This window comes from Acanthaster planci, linkage group LG03, assembly GCF_054643075.1.
Source record: "Acanthaster planci isolate LZ-2023a linkage group LG03, COTS_SCS, whole genome shotgun sequence".
NCBI classification, from domain to species: domain Eukaryota; kingdom Metazoa; phylum Echinodermata; class Asteroidea; order Valvatida; family Acanthasteridae; genus Acanthaster; species Acanthaster planci.
The window spans coordinates 12,086,665-12,094,693 of record NC_141779.1 but is presented as its reverse complement, the minus strand read 5'-3'; positions in this window follow the sequence as shown (position 1 = coordinate 12,094,693).

Here is an 8,029-nt window from a genome sequence, read left to right as displayed (position 1 = left end):
AATTTGCCCACAAAGGCCCTTAACCAGTTTGCACTGAAGGCCATGAAATCACACTCAGGCAGTCTACATGTATATTCATAAGGACAGCTGATAGGTTGAAGCATCGACTTACCAATCCATGTGTTCAGGCTTCACTGCACTCACTCTTTTGATCACTGCTGAATCAACAACTGGATAGATGACACTGGAATATATTTATTGCAGTGTCCCTTTAGCCTTCAAACCCTCTGACTTGGAATTTGGTGTTGCATTGCAGGTGCAGTTTACATGTAGCTTGTCTACTCACTTTTTTCCGCAGGAACTGTTTGAGTGGTGTATTGACGAGTCGTCCAGTCGTCTCTCGGTCCCCCGACTCCTGATTGAATTGCGTGCGGGCGGGGTCAGTGACGAACACCTGGACGAAGTCCGGGACAAATTCGGGGAGGATGGGATGCTAGACTTGCTCGATTTCCTGACGTACTTGCCCTTGTTCATCATGACACATGAGTCAGTGGTCTGTAACCCCCTAAGTGATGTGAGAGACAAGTGATGCAACCCGTGTTGCTTAGGTACTCAGACTGCTTTTCACAAAATACAGTCGGTTGCAATTGCCAGACTTTACTCCCCAAACAAGTTGTGTTGTAAAGTCCAGCACTGTGGATTTATCCCATTTTAGACAAGGTCATGACTGCTTGACCAGATTACGTCTTTGTGGATGTTAAAGTGGGGAAAAACAGGTTTGTGGGAGCTGCCATTTTTTTGACTTCGTACAGGAAAAGTGGTGCTACAAGTGTGACTATTAACTGGATTCCCATTACCAAGGAAACACTTAATGCACTCACTGACCGGCACAAATGAGATATGCAGAGCTCTGATTTTCCTCAGAATGCACGCAAAGTGTCTATCCTCATCAAAAAGAGGACGTGTGCATGGCATCCACAGGGTAGAGGAGGCCAGGTTTTATCTGACCTCTGGCAACTCCATGAATACAGTTATTGTAATATTGATGATTTAACCAAAAAACAGGGCTTTTTCCATAAAACAAGCTGCATTCCATTTCAGTGACACACCACTGTTACGCAAATCAAACTTTTTCTCTTTTATGTGCATGTTTTGATGCTTGCTTTTAAACTAAAGGAGAAGAAATTTTCACTTGTCAGCCTTGTCTCTATGGAAATGCTGCTCTTGCTTCCACAGTTTCAAATAAGAAGTTCCTGTAGTCTGCAAAATGCCTTATTTCTTTACTCGGGAAATGATGGAACAGTTAAAAGCTGGTTGCCACTGATGTCCCTGCGTAACGTATGTGCGTTAATAAGTGCATGCACACTCTGTGTCAGCTCCAAAGGGAAGCTGTTACTTCTTTATAATGAAACACTCACCATGCCCTTAAAAAGGAGTGATCGGTAGTGAAATTACTAGCCAGGAGAAAAGACTTTCTGGAAACATTGTTTCATGCATTGTTTCAAGCATGCATATAGTGCAAGAAAAAATGTAAATTGTTGATAGCATATTGCTTTTTATGATTGTATATAGTACATTAAAAGATATGTAAATCCTGGTATGCTGTATTATATCACTTTTATATCCGAAACATGTCTATTCAGATGAGTATTGGAAAGAGTGTGAAATTCTTTGAATTGGATTTGCTATGTCACGAAAGGGAGCTTCTTTTCAGTATTGAAGGATACTGAATAACAGGCATTCTTTTGCACAAAATCAAAATCCGAACACCACTTGAAATGTGTTAATTGGTTAAAAATTTCCATCAGTCAGTAAACAAAAGAAAATTATTACATATCACAGTAGCTCTATTAAGTGCATTCAACATTTGATAAATCAGTTCTGTTGAGCGATTTTGCTAGCCTTAAAATCAGAGACTTTTCCATGAGAAACTCGAATTATGCAGGGACCATCTGAAGGGAGTTTGACCAGACTTTCAGAATTAATATTTTGAATAAAATATTTCTGAAACTTTGGGGCCTTTTCTGTCAAAAAATTTACTTATGCATAGGATATCTGAAGGGATTTTGACCACACGTTGAAATAAATGTTTGAATCAAACGATTTTTGTAGCTTGTTTTAAAACACCTCAGTTTCTTGGTTCAGAGTGCCTAATTATAGTGCATGTACATATTTCAGTAAGGTTTCTTGTGAATTTACACAAATGGACTCAAAATCAACAAGTCTCTCAAAACCGTTGAGACAAGTCGTCTGTTGAGACAAGTTGTCCGCTCATCCTGCAACACTGCACTATGCCTAAAAAATCACGTGGTAGATAGACATGCCTAATTTTTGAGGTATAAAAATGGCGGTCACAGCAAGTCGATCTGGCATCCATGCTGACCTAGTACTAGCCACGTAGTCCGGATGGGGATCCTCGTTCTGGATCGCTTGAAATAATAATCTACCTCATTTGTGTTGTTCTTTAGTTCTGGTTCTGTATTCTCAGACAAGTTCTGTTTAAAAGGTGAAATGCAAGCTCCTTGTTGTACAAAACTTTTGGCCAGATTTGCGAATGACATTTTTTAACGGTTTGTCAAAAGTCACAGAGGCGAAAGAAAAATATTTACAGGGCGATATGCCACTCACAACGTGCGATCCCAAATACTTTTTTCATACTGAAGCTTTTTCATTTAATGCCTGTTTGATCAAAATGACTTTGAAAGTTTCCTTTTCTCATTAAAACTAGCCGAAATCTTTATGTATACTTTTCCTATGGATCGCGCATTCAGTGCACGCAATATACGGTTAGGTGGTTTTCGGCAAGCTCCCCTGGACCATGGCCTAGACCAAGCCTTATCTCCAAAGTCCTACCATCTCAGAGTAAGTTACCTGACCCCCGCTTGCTGTTAGGCTTCCTAACACCTTGACAGCATCGCCCTGCAGGCTCACCGCCGAGAATTCTCAAGCTTGACACCACAATCCAGAAAGGTGCTATCCTATCACTAGTTGACCTGCCTCACTAGGCGCATGGGGCTTATGGTTTTCCAACGTTGTAGGTCAGACACCTGGCAATACTAAAGCACCAGAGAAAAAGAGCAACAATACCAGACTTGCTTTCGTGGATCGGCTTGACTGATCTGGCAGAACCTCCAGGGCACCCGTGACGTTCGGAAAACCGCTATCACGAATAAAAAAATGAAGATGCTCCAGGTCTTAAAGCCATAGGATCTGATAGTCTGCTCTAAAATCTAGCTGAGATCACAGAAGCCGCATCACTCCCAACCAACTGGAAAACCTCAAATAGACAGCAGCAAGACAGAACACTAGTGTCTCATCCTTGAGGAGATTCTGCTCAGCAGCAATAGCTGATGTCTTATCCACACTGCATCACGGAGGGATACGATTTACAACATGGCCAAGTCAAGAAAAAGTAATGACTGGTTGGAGACCAGTTACATGTATAAAAAATGATCTCGCTCAGAAGAATTGCAGCGTGTTGCCCCTCTGGAACTTGCTCACAGAGTCAGAGCACACTGACTCAGTCCTGGCAGATTAAGAATATTGGCGGGGGGAGGTTACCCAGAGTCACAGTGTGAGTTCCGCACCCATCATGAGATCAACCGGCCATCGGTACGCTCTTCTCCCCAAGACGACCGGACAAGAAATGCAGGGAGCTGAGGAACCATTTAATCTCGCCTTCATCAACCTCACCAAGACTTGGTCAGCAGATCTGACTCTTTCAGCTGTTCCACAAGATACGATGCCCACCGCGGCTAGTCGGCAGTTGTCAAGCCCTTCCACGAGGATATGAGGAATATATCCAACTCAATAGCCCAACCTTAGATGCCTTCAGCATCAAAAGCAGTGTCAAATAGGACTAAGTGTTCCTGCGTCACTTTTTAGAGATCTTTTTTGCCATGTTATCGAAATACGCCATAGTGTCTTCACTTAGGGTAAGGTTACCTGCACACAATGAGGGAAAACGTTCAACTTTGCAAGACTCGAAACAAATTCAAAGAAAAGAGAAGCTCTCTTCATTGACATGCAATACGCGGTTGACGCTGGCCACACTCCGCAAGAGTATCGGATAATATCAGGCTAACCACCCAAGCCTATGTCCCCGGCACCCACCCTGGCTATTTACACTCTTTGTGGTTATGAAAGAAATGAAACAGAACCAAAAAAGTTGCCTTTCTCCTACACCTCGCCCCAAAAGAGATTGATTTCATGGTGTACCCGTAAACCTATTTCTCATGCCCTCTTCCACCATGCAAAGCTTCAAATGTTACTTATTCCCCTAAGAAAGTGATTTTTAATCAAGCCTAAGTCTTTGCTCAGTACGTGGAGCTGGATCACAAACAAAACGAGGCTGCTTTTTGCACACATTAGGGCAAGGTAAAATACCAGCATACCTACCATGTAAAATAAGCACATGTACATGTACATGTTGTGAATGGCATGTTTCTCACTATTAGTCATTTAGATGCATGTGTAAGTATTCTGTTAACAAATTCTTGTGAACTCTAGTTTTGTCAAAACTTAGAGTTTGGTTCAAAACTTGGTAAGCACTCTATCCTTGGTACATGTGTGCCAGTCTCTGAAGGAAGTGTCTTCTCTGCAGGTACGTGTACCGGTAGTGCAATACTGACCTCCCACTGACCCCCCCCATGACTACTTTTATAGTGGTCATTAGTGGGTTGTCCAGCCTTTCTGCTGCAAAAAGTGCCACTGTCGGAGCCGAGCAGAAATGTTTTACAGTGCAGTTCTATAATTTACACTAAAGACCGATGACTGGTGCCATATGCAGTCCATCGTTCTCATTGAAGACCGCAGACTGCCCACTTATTTCTGTTTGGGTGTGTGAGCATTTGTGGCTGATGAGGCTTATACAAGCTTTGAACCACCTTCTGCATGGGAAGCACACACAGTTTGCTCTCCTCGTCAGTATCTTGAAACCGCACCTTTGTGTTTAACTTAACCTTAATTTTTTTTAATGAGCCCTTTGCAATACAATTAATTCCATAAGGATTTAGACCGATTACAATGCTGCTTCTAGCTCGTAATTTCCTGCTTGCCTTCTTTTTCTCTGCTGCTTCAAGGCAACTCTGCTCGGATTTCAGAGCACCACTACTTGATTTGTGCTCTCCATCCAGGTTTATTCTCTGCTGATTCTTCCCGGATGTCCAGTCGATCTCAAAACTCCTTAAGGACTCCTTTCAGGCTGTCTTTAAGGCGCTTCCTCTTGGGCAGCTGCGAGAGCACTTCCCTTCAGAGTTGTCGTTGAGTATATTCTCCTCGGGAGCCAGTCGTCAGGCATGCGAACCTGGTGACCTGCCCATTTGAGCTGGACCTCCAAGTACAGGCCCTGTACAATGGGTAATCCAGCACGCTGGAAGATCTGTATCTGGAATTCGGTTCTGCTACCGGCCACGCATCAGGTGACGCAAACAGGTGGTGTGGAACTGTTGGAGCTTCCTGGCTTGATTGGCATACACAGTCCAAGTCCCACCTGCATACAGCACAGTCAGCATGATGTCAGCCTTGTACAGTTTCAACTTGGTCTCCGGGATGCTGCCTGCGTTCCAAGACTGTGGGGCGCAGTCTGCCGAAACTGCAATGGCCTTAGCCGTCGGACTGACTGGTTATTATACTCGTCATTGTCACGAACATCTCCGGATAGTGTGCTGCAAAGATTTGCAGACTACCTCCAGTCTTTATAATGCACGAACTGTAATAGCAGGCTCCGTGGACTCTGCCTGGTGCTGGTTAGCACATGACTACGATTTTCTTTGTGCTGATAGTGAGGCCGAAGTCCTCGCAGGCGGCAGAAAAAGGTCCATACTAGCCTGCACTTCAGGCTCTCGCTGAGCTGCTGTTCAGGGCACAATTATCGGGGAAGAGGAATTCGCGAACGACGTCGTTGAGCACTTTTATGGTCTTAGCCTGGAGTCTTTGGAGGTTGAACACACCAACATCAGTAGGATGCATGATGGGGATACCGTCACTGTCTGTGAAAGCATTAGTTAGCATGGCCATAATCATCATGCTGAACAGGGTCGAGGCCAGGACACACCCTCAGGCACGTGGGAAGAAGATTCTGTACCGGGGGCAGAAAAATAAAATCTCTCTAAAATTTCCATTTTTCCAATGTGATCTGAGTAAAATTATCACACACTGCTCCAAATACTCTCACTCCAAGAATACAAAATGACACAACTTGTTTAAGGTGGCGCGGCCCCTACCATATTTTTTTTGGGGGGGCTGCCCCCCCACCGGTTCCTACGTGCCTGACCCTTCAAAGGTGCCTCTGTATCATCCAGGACTTGAGGTCTAAGCTCCATTCCTGGATCTTCTCCTGTAGCTGGATTGAGGCAAACACCATTGTGTCTCCTGTCTCTCATCCAGTTCTGAACCTGCACTTTCTCTCCACCAAGTGGCCCTGCTCCATGCAGGTGTGCGCGTGGTCTTTGATTTGTAGACTATAGAATGGCATATTCTATGAGCCGTATAATGGCAAGGAAGGATTACGTGAGATTCGTGACTCTGTCTGTGCCAGTGACTCTAAAGTTATCTTGTAGAAAGAAACTAAATAAGAGATCGTTACAGGGACTGGGCATCGTAAGAATCCAACTCTCAAGAGTAAGTTCGATCCAGTTGTCCAATCCAACTTTGTTCGTGGATGAGAACACGACTGAAGGTACTCTCTCAAGAAACTTCTTATTTTATGTTTTGACTTTTTTATTTTATAGTAATGAACAATCTGCAGTAACTTGTAAACGACAGGCCTTCACATTTTTCCAATTTTGTGACAACCGTAGTGCAGAAGAGAGGAAGTTGCAGGCGGTTGGTCAGCCCTCAATCTTTGGCAGTTTGTATCTACCTTTCAGGAAAAGGATTAATACTAGGTTTAGTACACATGCTGACGGTAACAGTTGTATATTAATATTATAATATTAATACCCCACAACCCCCCCCTAACAACCAAAAACAAAAACATGTACTTTGTTTTTTCAGAATTTTCGTATTGCTAGCTGTCCATAATAACTTATGCTTTAAAATTGCACCTCAGTGTCCTATCTTCATGGGATGCATATTAGTTTGACAAAGTTGGTCAACCAAAATTTTGACTGGGTGTAGAAGTTGAAAATGAACCTGGGTTAATTAGTGTTGAGAATGCCTAATAGAGGCTGTTGAAGAATGGTAGACATTTGACAGTGTTCTTGATTAATATTCTACTAAGTCCATGTTAACTGTGTTGAGTTTATGATATATATGCCAGTCAAATGATCACGGGATTGGATTATATATATCCGATGTGGAAGATTCCCATCGAGTGAGATCTATTTTGAAAGCATCAAAAGAGGCAGTCTAGTGAATCAGTGAATTCCACTACGTCTGTAAAAATAAATGGGGACGAGTCCACATTAAGTGGCCGCTGAAGATGGGGGCACGTGTTTTATGGAAGTCACCGTCTGCAGCCGTTAGAAAAAAAGGAGACTTCAGGTACTACTTGCAGCTGCAAGCATATCTTTTACATACGGCCAAATGGTAATATCATTAACCACTAATGATGGGCATATCCATAGTGCGCCGTAGGTGCACCGCTGAGGATCTCTGCGTCCAGGATCTTGTTTTGGCAGCAGAAGTGCAGGATATGATGGAGGCAACTCACAGATGGAAGTGATTGCAGCTTGTCCGCGTCATGATAGGCCACGCACAAGGCCAACGCCTCCTACTGACTACATCAGTATACCCCACTCCCTACATTAAAAAGACTGAAAAACTCACTCTCAAAAGGATTAAGTCCCTTATTTTAAAAACCTTTCCACAAGAGTGACAGCCACTATAAAAGAGCGAAGTGTCAAATTTTCAAGGAGGTATATTAAGAGACAACTCGAAAAAGACTTATCCTGAATCTTTTTAGAGTCGTTTACACTCTTTGGATTTATAAGAAAATTAATCTCTTTGAGAGTGAGTTTTCACTCTAGTGCCTTAAGAGGGCACGTGTGAGAGGACTTTCCGGGTTCCATTAGCCATCTCCGGACCTTATAGTTAATATCCGCGACAACCTGGGATAAGTACCCTTAACTAATGAAGGGCGCCCTCT